This window comes from Carassius carassius, chromosome 19 (assembly GCF_963082965.1).
Source record: "Carassius carassius chromosome 19, fCarCar2.1, whole genome shotgun sequence".
Lineage (NCBI taxonomy): Eukaryota > Metazoa > Chordata > Actinopteri > Cypriniformes > Cyprinidae > Carassius > Carassius carassius.
The window spans coordinates 19110486-19129429 of NC_081773.1; the positions used below are offsets into that span (position 1 = coordinate 19110486).

The 18944-nt window shown below is 38.5% G+C and overlaps 1 long non-coding RNA gene across 2 annotated transcripts in view; it reads left to right on the forward strand.

The window, feature by feature from the left end:
* The window catches only part of LOC132095303 (uncharacterized), a 47604-nt gene extending 29238 nt beyond the window's left edge, over positions 1-18366 (forward strand). Inside the window, exons 2-3 of one of the 2 annotated variants that reach the window (XR_009422428.1) lie at positions 12062-13973; positions 17948-18366. This is a non-coding gene — a long non-coding RNA (uncharacterized LOC132095303). Of the gene's footprint in view, positions 1-12061; positions 14555-17947 lie in introns of those variants that run through there. The other variant, XR_009422429.1, reaches the window with a different exon arrangement.
* Positions 18367-18944: the final 578 nt, after the last annotated feature.

Genomic DNA, 18944 nt, shown 5'->3' on the forward strand with positions numbered 1-18944 from the left:
AATACGTGGTGCAGGAATGGGAAAGCAATGATTGAAATGCAAGGCCTAGCATCGGGCTAACACACCAATCTGTCTTGACATGAAGAGGATGTGTTGACATTGGTGTGGTGGAGCGGATAGTCTAAGAGCAGGTGAAGGAAAAAGGGAAAGAAGACGGTTTGCTGCTCTTTCAAGCAGACATCGCATCTGCGAAAGATAGATGTCTATATAACTCATAGATCTAGACAAAATATATAGATATAGATATAGATACATGCCACTGATTCTAAACCGCTAACTCACCAGTTCAAATCTTTTGCACTGACGAAAAAAAAAAGAAAAAAAAAAAAAGAATTGGTTCATAAGAGTCACTTGTTTATTTTTGTGTGCAAACACTGGTGCAAAAGATGAAATGAACTAATACCATCTCACAATATGATATCTGATGAAACTACTTTTTCCATGCGTAGTGAAACTCTGGATACCAGAACACCACACATATTACAATTCAAAGTTGTAGGCACAGAGTGGCAGGCCTGTTCGGCTAATCGGGTTCAATACAAATTAAAACACTCACCAAAATTACACACACTTTGATCCGTGCTGGTTGTGGGGATGTACGCCAAAAATGAGAAAGAAAAGGAAATGCATGGCAGAATGCAGTAAGTATTGTTTTAGAATAAACATGAAGGCGAAACAGCTTTCTGCGGATCACTTATCGTTTCGCAGCACCATGGGACAAGCTAATGAAATATCATCAGAGCTAAATGGAAGCTAAGTGGAGGGGAAAGAGTTGAATATTCACGTTCATTTGGATGACAGCTGGGGGAAACCAGTCATTCATCACACATTGATATTCATTGCATTCTGTAACTCTTTCCTCCTGTCTTGACGATCAACAGCCTTAGCACCTTTTGTTTTGATTTAATTAAAAGTGCGACTGCCAGGGTGAAAACTTAATTTGCACATATGCAGAGGGAAAAAAAGAAATAGGAAGGGTCATATGGGGAACAGATAGAACAATTAGGCCTAGTGCAAACTAACAGAGATTTGCGAGGGCACAGAGGTCAATGCCACATAAAAATCTTTTAAAATGGAGGAAATATTGTTTAACGTGTGTCAAGTTCAAATAAAAATGTAGGCCAATTGTATTCATTTAGGTTTTTATATGGTTTCGAGTTTTTCGCTGCAAGAAAAAAATCTATCTACCGAATACTTAAAAACAGCTTAATTTTAAAATCAACATTTATTATTTAAAACTATTATGTAAAAAATTAGCAAAATGTATAGTGTAAATTGCAAATTTTATCATCAATTAATAATATACATTAAAATTTCTTCCCTCATTGGGGAGTTGCACCACATGACATTTTATAACCAGAACTCCTTTAATGAGGCTTTCCCCCCTATATTATGATAGAAGGATAGTTGTATCACCCTGACATTTGGAATTTGTCTAACAAAAAATATCTAAATTACTTTTATTTAAGAAAATGTAAAAACGATCCTCGCATAAGTTGTATATTTTAGCCATTACGAAAATACAAGATTAATTAATGAATAGGTAAGACAAAAAGAATATTAGTGTCACACCACTGACACAGAACACAAAGAACATCAAATTGGGTCCCTGGTTAGAAAAAAAAAAAAACAGTAACCCTGATCCTGCAGTGGTGCTTGAATTCAGATGCACTCTCCATGCACGACAAAGGTGCAGCAGGTAGGGAATAATGAGTTGATTTGAGATTCAGTCCTGGTTCTTCTCTCTGCTCAGGCCCCCAGGCTTCACTCTCTCTCTCCCCCTCATCTCAGCTAGCTGTGCTGTAGGACAGGCTTATCTTGAGAGGGACCTCTGTGTAGCCAAAGGCTCCTGGCCTGCCCTGATTAAAGGAGCGCTGCTTTTTACCCATGCTGAGACTAGATCAATGCTGAGATGCTTTCAGCCTGCCTATATGAATTTCAATATTTCCATATCTTAGTTCTCGCCTTGTTGCACTGTTAGATCATTATTAGGGGAGCTGGCCCTACTCAAGCTGTGTGCCATTAAGCAAATGAATCTGGCCTGGTGAGGATGAGTGGCATCTTGTTCTCTTTACTTTTTAACAGGGCACTAAAGAGCTCTGTCATCTTTATCTTTTATCTCAGAGCTCACCGGTGCTTCTTTCTTCCGATGACCTGCAGATGTGGCATCCCTCTCTAGAATAGCAGACTTATTTTTATGCTTTCCCATGAGTCATTCTGTTTAACGTTTAGCTGTGGCTATACCCAATAAATGACATACTTAATCTAGGCATCTTTTTTGAGGGTTATTCTGGAAAGAGACAGAGACAAGTACAGTCCAATTAAAAAAAAAAATCAAATGCACATATGAAATGAGAATGTCGGCTCAGTTCTTATGTTAATGAAATCAAGCTTGATTGTAATGGCAATTGTCCTAATCACATACAAGGCCACACGATAGTTTAACATATGAAATGGTCAAACCTTTTCAAAATGGACTGTGTGTGCATATGTGGTTCAGTTGTTTAGATTACAAGCACTATGTGGTGGTAAAACTCCCCAAAGCTTGCTTTCAAATGTTGAATAATAGGTTTGGAAAAACAAACTAGTGGTTTAGGCCAATTTCCATCTAGTATTAATATCCATCTTGAGTGGTCCAATCTCAAGTGGTCAGTGCTAAGTTAACTACAGGTGTAAACAGGGTCCAAAACATTCATAATCAGAGTGAAGGGCCACCTACTCATGTATCAACCAACCGCTGTGCTAAGAAAGATAATAATCATCATTATAATCATTTTTTTGACCACAACAGTTGGAAAACTTTATGGAACATTCTGGTTATGTCTGGCATTTACATGTAGAGATCGTTAGCTTTGGATAAAAGCACTTGCTAAATGAAAAAAAAAAAAATGCACACTGAACTAAACTAAGCTGTTAGATTAAAATAATAATGAGTATTCCATCCAAAACTTTACATTTGTAGTGAGATGAAAATGTAAGTATATTTGGGAGCCATAGAAAGTGAGAGACAACTCCTGATGCAATATCTGATTGACCTGGATTTTAACCTATGACAGTACTGCCACAGGCCTTTTTCATTATTCGGCTAATGTATCCACACCAAATCTTCGGAATATATTTTGTGGAATTAAAAGGTAGCCAAAACTATAAAAAATAAACATTTCTCATTTCATGCCTGAGAAACTAAAGCATTTAACAAATCGGGCTTCACCCATTATAAATCTAAACAGTAAAAAAGTTTACTTTGTGAAAAAAATTATTTTGTGGAAAATCATTAACAGATGGGTCTGTTATTACCCCTTTAATATATGCTACCCTCAGCAGATGGGGATTTAAAAGACAGGATTCTGTTTTTAATTTAGGAATAGTGATCTTGGTAGCGCAATGAAGGCATTTACACTATGGCAATGGCAATTTATTTATATAGCACAATTAAATACAATTTACATTGTCCAATGTGCTTTACAGTATTAATAAAAAATCCTAAACTAACAACAATAAAACCACAGTGCAAATATAGATTTGAATAAAATATCATAAAATAAAATAAAATAAGTAAAATAAAAGCTTCACCAATTTGATAATAAAATACAATGGAATGGTGCATCAGCATGTGTTGAATGCCTTATCAAACAAAAATGTTTTTAACTTGGATTTAAAAACAAGTAACGATGAGGCTACTCTAATTGAAATGGGTAAGTCATTCCATAATTTAGGGGCAACTAAAGAGAAGGCACGGTCCCCCCTACACTTCAATTTTGACTTTGGGATAGACAGGAGTCTCTGATTTGATGATCAGAATCACTCATACTGAGTGATCTAGATGGATGATGCTAAGTCAATAGAGCAGACAAGTAAGGTGGAGCCAGGCCATTTAAAGATTTATAAACAAAAAGAAAAAAAATTTAAACTCCACTCTATAATGCACTGGCAACCAGTGTAAAGAACGTAAAATTGGCGTGATATTATTCAGATTTTTTGCACCCGTCAAAAGTCTAGCTGCCGCAATTTGTACTAATTGTAATCGCGACATTGCTCCATGACTAATCCCAATGTAGAGATAATTGCAGTAATCTAGCCTTGAAGAAATGAATACATGTATTACTTTTTCAAAAATTTTCAAAGAAATAAATGTCTTTACTTTTGATAATAGTCTTAGCTGAAAAAAGCAGGATTTCACAACTAAATTTATTTGCCTCTCAAATTTCAAAAGTTTCATCAAATACTACACCCAAACTTTTTCACCCACGGCTTCACACAAGAAGACCAAAATTTACTTTAGGAATGGTAGAGAAGTCTGAACTACTATCCACTACACTATCCACATTATATCTCAGTTTTGGAGAGATTTAGAAGAAACCGTTGCTTTGGATCAAATAGCATTTGTGGAGCATAAAATAGCATAAATGTTGGAATAATCAGGGTCTTAATGCCAAGCCAATCCCCTTACTTGGCTCTGCTTTTGCCCAGTTCCACAAGTTTGAGATTAGCATTGTGGCTAACTTATGAAATGAGGCAAGCACAGCTTTTGAAAGTGGATTTGTCAAACTGTGAGTACAATGGAAAGTATTTCAATATGGAAAGTCTCTGGCTTAAACAAATTATTCATATGAAAGAAATTTTCCCAAAGGTCTGGCAGTTGCAAAATGACTGGCAGATATTGTCTGCCCCAAAATACCATGTTATTGAATCTGATCCATTAATTATATTAATGTAAGTACTCTTTATTGCATTCGTATTAGAATGCATGCTTTTGTCTTTCTTGGTTAACGCATAATTTAGATTGTTCAGTCAAGTTTAAGTTTGCTGTGAAACAAATCTTATATAGGATTCTGCAAAATTATCATTGCTGTCTCTGTCTGAACAGCCTAAACTTTGATACGTGGAAGCTTTTCTAGTTAAAATGGCAATTCTATGTCCAATTTGCTATCAAATTCAAGGCATTCTGAATTTAATTCTGAATGATGCACAACCCTGACTGAGACACCTGTACATCTGCAGCTGCAGTCTTTGGCCGATGGCCCGACTTGTAGGTTAATTTGGTCTGGCTTCCCATGTCTTAACCAAGTGTGCCATCCAACCTCCCAGCAGTCTAAAGAAAACCTGGACTCAGGTCAAGCCCTTAGCAGTTTAGTAGTGGAAATCCTCACCGCTGCTCTTGACATGTTAAAAGGCCATTTCATCTATTGTCCAGAGTAAAGCAGAAGGAAAGGACTCTCTGTAGATGTAAATAACTGTAAACATCCAGGTATTAGAGGCTCTTTTGTGTTTTCTGGTCACGGTTGTTACCTTGTTATCTCTGGCTTTTATGTTAATAATCAGACAGTCACCATCAATGCCAACTGCGTGGGCTACTTTTTTGTATGCGCAATTGCTATTTTGTCGAGCTTGTTGAAAAGGGGGCGAATCTATCAAAAAAGGGGAGGGGTATCTTTGCCCCTGTTACCTGAGGGGATTTTACCCCACCCTGCCCAATTTTCACCTACCTCTGTTTACTCGCAGTTCTCTCCATATGTCACAACATTTACATGTCTTTCCTTTTGCTTCAATTTGTATGTGTTAGATAAAAAAAAGAAAAAAAATTGAGCCATGAAAAAAAAACAACAACAACAGAAGAGCAGTCCCCTTGCAACCACTAAAACCACTCCGCTGGCCAGCCAATGGCCGTTCACTGCAGAACAATCAGAAATCAAATGGGAGCTATGCTTTTAGCTCTTAATTCTAGCCCCAAAAGTTTCCAGCTGCTTCCATAATTATTACCTTTTAAAGAGTAGGAAAATGGCGGGTTAATTCACACGGTGGCTTTCTCTATCTTTTTGTTTCTTTCTCCCTTACTCCCTGCCTCATTCTGTCCTTCCTCCACTCTCCACCCCAACCACAACAGGTAAGCTCTACTGTTAAATGAAGGTCTTTTTTCAGTTGTAATTTGGTTTGAAAACCCTCTGGCCTGCCAAGATTATTCTTAGTCGGGTCTCTGTTTCCTGTCGGTATGAAGGAGGTGCACCTTGTGCACAGGGAGAGGAACAATACGGCCCTGTCCCAGGTTCCTCTGACCCCCTGCGCTGCCTGTCAGTCTTCGATTGTCATGCAAGCCCCCCTCTAGAAACAAAAGGCCTCGATGGGCTTTGTGACCCACCAGGACCCCAGCATTGTTATTGAGTCCCCTGTGAGTATTTGCTCTTGCGCCTGTTTCTCAACCTGTAAGACCTTGATGCTGATGGTTTTGTTAATCTGATGTATGGCACTTAAGTAGGTGATCTTGTTTGAGTTGTGCCACCATGTGGGGTTGATTTACATCAAAACTGATAAAAAGCCACATTAAAATATGCCGATTAATTAAGTTGGCAAATGTTTCAGCTGGATGATCTATATCTGTGATGTCCTGTAATTGTATTAGTTTGCTTATTTTATATCAGTGTGTATTTAAGGGGTTTGGGGTCAGTACATGTACATGGGGAGACACAGTCCTGCGGTATTGTTAAAGCTTGGGTGATGGATGGCTGTGGTCACACATGATCCCAGCCCCTGCTGGAGAGGGCACGAAACAACTCGGCTTCATATTGTCCTTGTTCTGTGTGACAATGGGCCACTTGAGGGTCTGACACTCATCACCTGGTAGTCAGCCTCATTCGTATGAAAATACCACCCTGCCACGGTTCCAGCACTGTAGGTGCTTTTCCCTCCAGGCCTGTATGTTTATTTAGACAATGGTGGCCATCACTAAGTGACACTTGTAATTGAGAGCTTTTCATATCAAGCAGAGGTGGATGTCTTTCAGAGATACAACCGCCCACTGATCCACTGAAGTTCTAGACAAACTGAATGTTACTTGATGAGTTCCATTTATTATTTAATACTTTAGAATCATTTATATTATTGTCTATAAATTATTCTAAAGTATTAAATAATAAATGGAACTGGTATAGTTCAGCCAAAAATATACAATTTATGCAACATTAATAAAATAAATACAAGAATATATATACACACACACACATATATACATATATATATATATATACATATATATATATATATATATATATATATATATATATATATATATATATATATATATATATATATATATATATATATATATATATATATATATAATATATATATATTCTTTTTTTTCATTTCCACAGACACACACACAAATGACACCACCCTAAATCAAGAAAAATTTATCTGCTATCTAAGAAACAGTATATTCAAACAAAACATTTTATACATTGTAGTTCTTACTTTATTTTTGTGGATGTTTTGTGTAAATCTATGCAATCATGATATTTGGTATTATCTCTCAGGTCTCCAAGGTGTCTGAAAGTCTTGCATGCGGCTTTCATAAAAGGAAACATCTGCTTGTAATAGTGGTCCTGCTCCAGTGAGGCTGAGGGGAGTTAGGCTGGCGAAGGTGACTGACAGCTTCCCTGGCCCTGTTGTGCCTGGCAGATGTGGAGGTGTCACAGTAGTGATGAATTGTTTACACTCACCTGTCTGCCATGTCCTTCAGCATCAGGGGGATAGACCTGGGTGACAGGAAAGGGGTGGCGGCACTGCCACAGGGTCAACGATATCTTCAGGTGCCTGTATGAACAACTGCGGAAAACGTGTCAAACATGGATGTTCACACAGCAACATTCACAGGTGTGGGGATTTTCAGCAAGGGCAGGTGTTTAGTATATATGCTTAGAGTCTGTCTGTTTCATCTTGGTGTTGCCGGTGGGCACTGAATGGCTCGTGTCCTACTGCGTAATTAAATTTTTGTGAGGACGGAAGTGTTTTTGCAAATGGAGTATATTTTGCACAACTTTTCATATTCCTGCTGAGAAAATTGGCATGTTAATGAGCACGTTGTTTACTCAAAAATGTGAGGGAGATTTTTCTTGTATTTCTCTCTCCTCATAAAATATAAAAAAATAAACTGCAAAAAGAGGAAATAAAAAATTCAACTATGATTTTGTGACAGCTAGGTTTTTGAATGGTCCAAACCAGCAGCATGTTCCTCCACGCCAGAGTGACTAAACGAAGCAGTTACGCTGTCCAGTACAAGCATGCATCCATGAGTAATACAGAAATATGCCAAGACGAAAGCAGAACAGCAGTATTCAGTTTGACTGACAGCTCAATTAAGATGATGTCCGCTTGATTAGAATCTCTCCCAAACCCATATTTACTTGATTCTGGTGTGTCATATCACGACGGCCTAATCGTACGGCGAGCGATGACAACGATCATGTTTTAATCCGCTGCATCACTCCAGAGTCATACGCTATTCCATTTTAACTGCTTCTGCCTGGGCTATTCTCCCCATTGTTGATTTATTCATTATTAACAACCGTTCCCCCTTTCAGATCAATGTTGCAAAGCGGCCCCCTGAAAATGTGGACGGGAGTTCTCTTCAAAGTGGCCATGCTCGAGTATTCAGCCATCTGTGCTCAGACGCACAGCAGTATCTGCATTAAATAGCCCCCTTGGTAGCGAGCCACAGAAAAGCTATCTGCTCCGTGATACGTTCAAACCTCATTGACTGTGAAGGGAGACGCATCAAAACTATTCTGTGTTGCTATGGCAATGGAGACCTCAATAAGTTAATCTTTGCCATTTTTTTCTCCTTTTTTTTGCCAGACACAGTGGTAGTCAAATGTGCGTGTGTGTGTGTGCGTGTTTGCACTATTCAGAATGCTTGTGCCCCCCCACCCCACGTCAGTAGTTTCATCACAAGTCAATGTAGATGGCTCTGTGAACAGGAAAAAGAGGTATAACCAAGGTGGCATTATGCTGTGGATACTTAATGACTGGCTATATGGCAATTTAGATCTAAAAACGAGTCAAAGTACAAACAATCCTTGTTTTTAAGTCATACAATTATGTTGGTTTACTTCAATCCACATGTAACAGTGGACTGCTTCTTGTAGCACTGTAAATAACATCTTTGAGCAGAATGCACTGTGGGAATTCAAATGTGGCTGTGTATTTGAGTGAGAAATGGCTGAGTTTGATCAGATGTGCTTCGAGGAAAGTTTCCTTTGATCCGAACGCTACCCGGGTGAACAGAGTGAAGTCGTGAATGGACGCACACTCCGGGAATATCAATGCAGCGCTAGTCGTCTCTGCTACTGGCTGCCTGCTAGCACCTGCTAATTCACAACGTAGCTCAGAAAATATCGGAAAATCTGAGCCTCAAATTTCACATTTCATCCTTTTCAGAATCCTCACCTTTATATTCAAATGCTTTCTGACCACTGACAGTGGTGAGGCTGTGATTTTAAATATCATAATGTGCTAATGCACGGCTCGTGAAAGCTGGGATTTATTGCTTTTCTAATCATTCCGAGTGTTGTAGCTGTCATGATGTGTTGCGGCCTCTGTCGAACACAGCTGCGCTAATGTAATTCTGCTGAGATGAAAGAGACCGGCTGGGTAGTGTGGTTTACTGTTGCTGTGAAACATGGACAGAACGCAGCCAATTAGATCTGCTAAAGTGACATGATCAAGCAGAAATACTGTGTGTGGCTTTTTTAATGGCTGAAGTCGGCTCTGATGCCGGATCACTTTAATGGCTGCCATATGCCATGTTTGGTTTGGCTGGTTTCCCGCAAGATGTTGTGCTTGTGTTTTGCGGCTTTTCAGAATTGTCAAGATTCCTCTTATGTCATGTTCAATGCTTCTCACTGCTGTTTGTGAATCCAGACAGACACCTCACGAGTCATTCTGACAATATGCCAGTCTTGAATGGGCCATTTCTTAAGAATAAAGACTTTCAGCAGTGAAACAAAATGCCATGTACATTTCAGAGAGTTTCCACTAATTTTGTTTATTTTCAAACATGACACAATTCGTACCTTAAAGAGATAGTTCATTCCAAAATGAAAACTCTGTGATCATTTAATCACTCTCGTGTCATTCCAAACCTGAAGGACTTACTGTAGTTCTTCTGTGAAACACATATTAAGATATTTTGTAGAAGTCATTTGGAAGAAAAACAAAAACGATATATCTTTTTTATGTTCCACAGAAGAAAGTCAGTCATACATTTTCAGAAATACACATAATTGTGAGCAAATTATGACGGAATTTTCATATTAAGGTGAACTATCCCTTTAAATCCTTTAAGGAACAGTGGTACCATTGTGTTCTAAAAGGTCACCGCCTCTCAAGTGTGTGTATATTTGTTTTGTGGAATAAGAGCAAAGACCTCCATTCGAAACATAAGTGCCAGGTAAATGCATTTCATATTATGGCCCCTGCCTTTGGGGGGGGGGGGGGGGGGGGTCAACAGCCCCCTTGCCCCATTGTGCCCTATTTAAAAGGGTTTGTCATGAATGTGAGAGAGCCTCTTTTCCCCCACTGCTCTCCCCTGGAAATGGAGATGTAATGACATTTGCAGTTAAAAGGAGCTCATTCACAGTTTGTACAGTTTAAGAATTCAAATGAAGTGTTTTCTCGTGCTGTATTGCCTGAAGGAACAGGCGAGAGGAAAGCAGATTTCTGAGGATTAGTTCTCCAGGTTCCCTTTATTATGTTAAGATCCTTTAGTAAATGGTGATGGAGGTAAAAGTGAGGTAAAGTAAAGTTTGTGTGTTGGGTGGGGGCACGTATCCTTCTCTGCAGGGCCTCAATGGCATGATAACAGCTACATTGGACATAGTTTACACACACACAAACACTCACACACACACACACACACAAATGTCAGAGTGTGCTGCAGTGAGGTTGTTCACGGCAATTGGAGGTGAAACACCTGTTTTCAGTGGAAGAATAGCTTCTGTCACCCTCTCTAGCCCTCGGTTTGTTTTTGGTAAATAGAGACATGTGAAGGGAAAGTGAGTGACATCTGGGAGAGCTTGAACTTTAAATTGTGCTTAATTTGTAAGATGTCACGACAGAGATCACAGTTGGCTTATATCTGCACTGTTAACCAGGGAGGCTTTCAGAGAAGCACACTAAATAATGATCTGGTTATTTTATCTATACCTTATTATTTATTTGTTATTATTTACTTCATTTTTTTTATTGTTTAAAAAATATATATATATATATGTTTATATATTATATGAAATGTATAAATATCATATTTTATATATTAATAAATTATTAAATATTAAATTAATTAATATTTTAACATAATAATAATAATAATAATGCTTAAATATTTATAATATTTTTAAAATAGTATTATGTGATTTATTGTATTGTGTTTTGATTATTAGTCAATGATTTATTTGATTTGTGATTTATTGATCAGTGTTTTGTTGGCTATTGCTACAAATATACCTGTGCAGCTTAAGTTTTGTGGTCCAGGGTCACATATTATCACATATATATTACATATATATTATTTAATGAAATATTACATCTATAAATAATTTTTTTTAATACTAATATTAATAATGGTTAAATATTGATAATATTTGAAAAATAATATTATGTGATTTATTCATTTGAAAAATTAATATATAGCTGAGATTCCTATGAATTTGCGCAGTAAATATAAACACTGCATTAATTTCCTACTGTGAGTAATCTATTCAAGAGAATGTGTAATGATATAAGTTCTGAAATCACTTCACTGGTCAACAAAAATAAATCTGGTATGACTTCCGAAATGTAGTGGGAATGTCCGAGTGCAGGGTTAACCAAGCAGAAATCAGCAGACAGATATTATATTCCCTACAGTTTCGTCTGCAGTGTGCAGATCACATTTCCTCCAGACCTGCGTCTTGTTCCGCTCTGCCTTCCCGCTAATCTCTGGGTCTCTTCGAGGTGTGAGGCTGTAATTAAACATTCCCTTTGCTACCGCAGTCTTACCTGAGCTGTGCTTCGAGCTAGACGGGCCCAGAGATCTGCCATGGTACCCACAACACTGTTTCCAGAAAATTACATGACGATGAGCTGCTTTTAAGAAAATGGGTAGGAATCCACATGCATAGCTTCTTTTTTGCCCACCTACACTGTCTTTCTCTCAAACATGCTTACTTACACAAGAGTGAACATGCTCGGCTTCTATACCTGATATGCTTGAGCTGTAAAGGTAAAGCCTTTATTATCTCGGCAGGCAGCAGAAGGTGTCACCTTCATCGGACCTGACACACATGCTACTCAAACCATGGGAGACAAGATCAGGGGCAAATTAATCGCCAAGATGCCAAGGTCAGTGTTGTGCCCCTATACGCGTGGGCTGGTCAAGGTGAGCAGCAGACACGCGTCTATTCTTTCAGCCACCTCAAATGACTCATCTCACGTCTGTCATACCGTCACGAGGGCATCAACACTGATGTGTGTGTTTATAAAGACTCGGTGTTGTCAGTGAGCTGTCAGCTCTGGGAATAACAAATCAGGTATTTTTTTATGTGTTGCCACTGTGGCAAAATCTTACCTCGGAATGCGATCCAGGAACTTGTTGTTTGTGGATGGAAATGTGTGCGTGTAGTAGGAAGGGCCGTTGCTAATGAGGGATGTTTTGAAAACATTTAGAGCCCTAATGATGCTGCTGCAAGAGCAAAGCCTTTTCCGGGGGCTGTGATTTAAGATGGTTCGAGGCTGTGGAAAAATTGTTTCACCCAATTTAATTCTTGCATTCCTGTTGTTAAAATATTGGGGTTAGAGGCTAACACAAAGATGAGGAGGTGAACAACCGTGCCGTATGCATGTGTTTTTAAAGTAAAGAGTATTAAAGCTCCTTCAATAGCAGCCCGAGCGATTTCTCACTTCTCCATTTTGTCTCGAGAGCACTTAATTGTCTGCATTTGGCAAGTTTAACACTTCCTGACTTGAGTGGCCTCACTTGAATGTCTTTGCATAGCTTTTGGGGACAAAAGAAAGGCCTAGATGCAGAAAACACACACACACACACACACACACACACACACACACAAGCATGCAAATATATAAAAAAATCCATAGTGACCGAATTAAACATGCCAAGAGAAAATTTCCCACCGAGAAATTTTGAGATTTTAGCTGCGCCTAGTTCTGTCCGCCAGCCAATTTTCCATCAGGAATCTCTCATTAGCAGATGTTTTTGGCCACAACACACACACACCTCAGTGTGATCTGGTGAACCCTAAATTTAACAAGCGCTTAGCAGAGCAGACGAGTTAATGAAAGGAAATGACCTTTTCTGCCAATTTCCCCCTTCCATTCAGGTGCTTTTTTATGTTGCGATTTAAAATGACAGATATTTTTATTTTGTTCTAAATAAACTGATACATCTTTCCTACGTTTCATTATTTCTGGGAAGCGCACGAGTCCGGTATTAACTGCAGTCAGATGGTAACATTTACATCTTGCTTGACCTGCTTTCCAAGACTTATTGCCCACTTTAACGTTTTAAAGAGGTGTCTGATACTGAAATTTTTTTTTCATTTCACTTTCATGTACATCCTTTTTTAACAATACAGCTTTTGAGTTGCTAATATCATTAGTAAGTGTCCTTGATTGATTACTGTTCACAGTCCTGGTGTCTATTCTCAACTTAAACTGCAATCTGTTTGCTTACTCATTTTAGTAGACGACGATACAGGATGAAGTTTATTTACACCGCTGTCAGCTGTTCCCTTCATAGCAACAAAGCCGATGATTTCCACATAAGAGCAGTGAGGAGACTCGGGTAGACGGCCCCTCCAGAGCCCGCTGAAGTGAAGCCGTAGTTGGGTATGTTGGCTGGTCTCGCCCGGCAGCCCCACAGCAGGTTTGAAGCCTCTTCTATCTCTGCTTCCAATCAATAGAAGAGCTGCTCCCCCTGCTGCCTGTCCCACGCTACAACTTCCTCTTCCCTCACCTCTTCCAATGGCACACATCACACCTCACATTTTCTCTACTTTATCCCTATTTCTCTCTCTCTCTCCGCAGTGAAGCAGTGACGATGGTACCTGTTTGGCAGTGGCTGACATGAGCAGAGGTCTGTCAAGGAGGGCTGTTAGGCTAGTGGCGAGATGGAAACCCATCTGGGAGGCCTTTGGATGCAGGTGCTGCGTTTCGGCTGCGTAGCTCTACGCTTGTGGGTTAAATTAACTTGTACTGATGCTTGCTTAATTCAATCTCCTGTTGGAAATGTTTCAGCGTGCCAACATAATAACTGTAATCACCTTGTCATCAAGTCCCATTGAACTCAATCATCCGCCTCTGAAACGCACTATTCCCATGTTTGACAGCCTACAGAGTCTTCATGTTACTTTGCGTTCATCTGATCATGCTTGAACTTTTTTAGGCACTGTGGTAGCATGTATCCCACATAATTTTAAATATGGTCAGTTGTCATACTCTTAATTTTACTTGATCAAAGCTTCATATGAAGTTGCTCTCTGCTGGTAGGCTGTGCTTTTAGTATGTGTTGTGATAATGTGTGTAACGAAAATTTCTAAATCCATTAATTAGAATTTTCCCAGAATTCTCTAGCAAACAGTGCTGAAAAACAAGACAATAGCCTATAAGTAGTTCTAAAGATGTAAAAATGTATAAAACTCCCATTCATATTTTCACAGTTTGTCCAATGTGTGCCTTTTTATACTCAGTATTTAAAAAAAAAAAAAAAAAAAACAACTAGCTTCATCCTGCATTTTAAAACTTTGGGTTCAAGTTATATATATATATATATATATATTAACTTAATTCAGCAAGGATGCATTAAATTGATATAAATTGATGGTAAAGACATTTGTAATGTAGGGAAAAAAAAACTTTTTTTAAATAAATGCTTTTATTTTGTAGTCAAAGAATCTAAAAAAAAAAAAAAAAAAATTCATGACTCCCAAAAAAATATTTTGCAGCACAACTGTTTTCAAATTTGATATTAGTAAGGAATGTTTCTTGCACAGCAAACCAGCATTAGAATGATTTCTGAAAGACTTTTTGCTGTATGTTTAATGAAATAAATGCGACCTTGGTGAATCTTACCAACCACTAAGTTTTAAACAGAACTGTGTAAATATTAATCAGACTACACTTTTCCCTGGCACTGTGGGCTTTGCTCTGAAAAACGGAGGTGATGCCTGAACGTGTTTCATCTTTCAAATACTCAAATACACATTGTGCGATGTATTATAATGGAATAATTTTACACACTGACTGATGAGCACAATGCTGTATCTAAAGCGTGATGGTACGATGACTCGGACATTCTGTCCAGACCTCCGTCCATTGATTGTCTGCATTGTGAGCCCCAAGAGGGAGCTTATTTGGGCCTGGCTGCAGCATGTGGGTGTGTTAGGGAGCACAGGGTGGTCCTGTGGGCCAGAGAGGGCAGCTAACTGGAGTAAACAGGACTCAGCAGGCTTAGTGTTTGTGTTTACTCTGCTGGAGAGGAGGCCATTAGAGCAAACAGCCAGCGTTTCTTCACATGTTGCTGAAAATCACCCCAACCTTCATTCACTCCTGTTTGGCACTACTAACACCCAGCCAGTGTGCCCAGATGGCCCCGCTTTCCAGATCTCTCACTGTTTCTGCCCTCTCCCCTCCCTCCCTGCGCCATGGCGTCATTAAAAGTGTCTGTGAGCGGGAGGTGTAAAAAACGGGTGCCGAGAGAGAGAGAGCAGAAAACAATTTAGTGGCATTTAAAGATAAAGTCCTCCCCCTATTTACAAGGCCTATCTAATCCAATCTAGGCTGTGTCTGCATTTTTAATTTGCACATTCAAGCGAGCTTCAGAGAGGAACCTAGGCTTAATTAGTTTAGTTATCTCCCCTCATGAATGGATAAAGTTCCCACACTGCTGGTGTTTCAGATGAAGCCTAATTGGATTTTGAAGCCAAAAACAAAAGGAGAAATAAAAGAAACGAGGGTTAGATAACAGAGAAAGATTGAATTGATAAAGTGAAAGGGGAGTGAACTGTAGTCAGAGCTGAGGAGAGAGAAAAGATCAGTCGAGATCTTCGTTTGGGGTCAAAACTGATGTAGGAGGGTCAATGACATACGAGGAAAAATAGAACAGAATACATTTGTTTTTTTTTTTTACTGGAAACGCTTAGAAATATACTCTATTAGTCTCATGTGGTATGAAAAACCAAACAAAGTCTTGATGTGCAAATGTTACCCGTATCAGGGCTGGGAAGCCTGAATGGGTGAGGTGAATAACCCAATTCTGCCGGCTCTGTAGAATGATAAATTAAACGCTGTGAGACAGGAGTACTGGCTGAAAGCTCCGGCAAAGTTTAATTAACTCTCTCATTTTTCTTAGTTCTCAATGTATTCACAACATTCACATTCACATTTCATAACAATTGTTTCTTTGTAACACATTCCATTAAAAAAAAACTTTTCAATAAAGACTTTTTCCTAAATTACTTTTGTCTATATTGAGTTGTTCTGCAACACAATCACAATACTTTGACCTGCTACTGTTTTCACATGTTTTCAGATCCTCATGAACACTAATTCCGTTTTCACACTGTGACATAAATGAATCTTGCATTTAGCTTCACAGTAACCTCATGTTTTACATGCAAGACGCCATTTTGCCTCTAGTTCACAAATACATGCACTGCCATTTTGGCTCGAGATAACTCTTTATATATAACTTTATATTTCCAATTACAATCAACATATAAAACACTTTAGGAACATTCCTAAACTCTTCCCAAATGAGTATTTTCTCTCATTTCGCTTTAAATTCACATATTTTTTTTTTAATTTCATTTTAATGACAAAACATGAGCATCTCGTCATTTGCCAAGGAACCCTCTATGAGAGATGAAGAGATCCAGTCTAAATCATTGCTGCAGTTTTGTCTGAAGTTCATAAGCACATCAGCTTGTGACGTTTTCAATGTTTTATATATAACTGATACATTTTGAATTTTAAATGACACAAAATTTAGAACACCCCCTCAAGACCCCTGCAGGGGTTTCAGTGCAATTTGCCAGAAATGGCACTTTTGAATATAAAATCCAGGCCTCAAGAAAAGTAAGCCCACATTCGGTTTTAAATGTCAACCGGTCTTTGCCAGTATCCCGTAATAATACAGTTTCGCTCGGCTAGAGCAAAACTGTCGGCACGTTTAAAAATCACCATTCTTAAAGAGAGAGTAAATAAATGATTGAACATTACCCTTCATTGTGATATCTGATTCGAACAAGGTCAAGGGAATTATTAATAAACTTCTGTTCGCTTTCACAGACACATTTACAAATTAGCACTTCTCACAGGCCTGGGACCTGCTTTATAAAGCTGAGTTTTCGGAGCAGCCTAAAGTGTGAAAGAGTTCCAGAGGGCAGAGCATTTGGAGAAGTCTAGATAATGAGATTCTTTTGTTAATGCCATTGAACTCGATTCAATTAGTGAAAAGTGCCCATGTTTGTGACTATTGCATGTGCTGCATACAGTGTGTTTCTGTATGTAATTGACTTTGTAAGCCCTCGAGGAGCAAACTTTTAGCCCGTTCAAACATTTAATGTTATCGTCAAGCACAAATGAAGAGCAAAATTTGTCTTCTTTTTTGTTTCAGTTTTTTTTTTCTTGAGCCAAGTGAGCTGGTTTGGGACTGATCTTGTGTGCGCTTGTGTGATGTATAGATTAATTAAATAAGCATATTGATTCCTGTTCTGGCAACACAGAGTGTGGGGTTTTAATTAGTCCACGCTTGAGTGTGTTAAAATTCCGGTCTTATCTGTGTGGAACCAAGTGGAACTGAATGCATGAGAGCTGCTCATCAACTCAAAATCTCCAATAACCTCCATTTTTTTTCTTGTTTGTTTTAGTCTGACCCAAATCACAAACTTTATTGTAAGTGTATAACACTTTCATTCCCGATGTAAATTTTTTTCCAAGGAATGCAAAATAAATAAGCAAATAATAAAAAAATCCATATTTAAAATAAGATAAATAATAAAATAATAATAAATAATAATAAAAAAAAAAAATGTTGATTTAGATGTGAAATGAGTCAGATTTCTAATGTCCTCATTGTGTTAAGGTATTTATTGTCTCAAATGTCTTATTTCTACAGCTTGTGATGTGAAGGTTTTTGGGAGCCCTTCGTCTCTCTTGGCAGCAGTTGATTGTGACGGCACGTTTTTGCACACATCCAAGAACCTTCTGTCCTATCTACTGATACCTCGATCTGGTCTCCCTCAGCCATCTTGTTCCTCATAAATTTTTCACCATGCTGTGATCAAAGCTCACCACTGTATTTGTGTTCTGTTGTAATGGCCAAGGATGTAACATGAAATTGTAAATTACGATCCATCCTATATCAGGCCAAGTGTTGACATGGTTTTTTCTGTGTGGGTTTTTAACGTGATTGATTTATGTTGTTTAGATGGGCAGGAAGGTGCAGGAATGTTTGGTGCTGTAGGCGCGTCAGTGGGTGACCCGCTTTTATGTGCCGTGCACTTGTCTCAATAGTGCAGCCAGGCCATGCTCGTCTTTTTTTTGGGTGGGAGGGGGCATAAAACATAAATATGAGGAGACACTTTCGCATCACTGAAATTAAAATTTATTTCAGTATGCAAACATAATATAAATTTAATATAGTTAATATACAGTTAATATAAATATATGCAGAAATAAGCGGGTGTTTTCAGTTCTTTCTCTACAAAAGCTGAGCAGGAATCTCCTGCAGAGGATTGATTTAAAGCAGAGTGAAGAAAGTGTTAAGAGCATCCAAAAATTATGAAATACTTCAAAGGTGATAAACGCTGAATGGTAGCCAATCACTGTAATGTATTTCTTTGTTTTGATTTATCAGAGGCAGGACTATTAGCTGCTTCTTCTTTTTTTTTTTTTTGAGATTCTTCCAAGCTAGCGGTTATGTTGTGTTGGTGTTGCAATAAAGTGTTTTAAGAAGAGGGACATTCTCTTTCTGTGTGGCCCAAACCTGTTCTTCTTCCTGCTGGAGTGACTCAAATAGATTTGTTGCGTGTGCTTCTCACATCGATTTCTCCATCTGCCGACTGCTGAAGACCATCTTACCAAGTCTTTGCTGCTTTTCATGTTCCTTAATC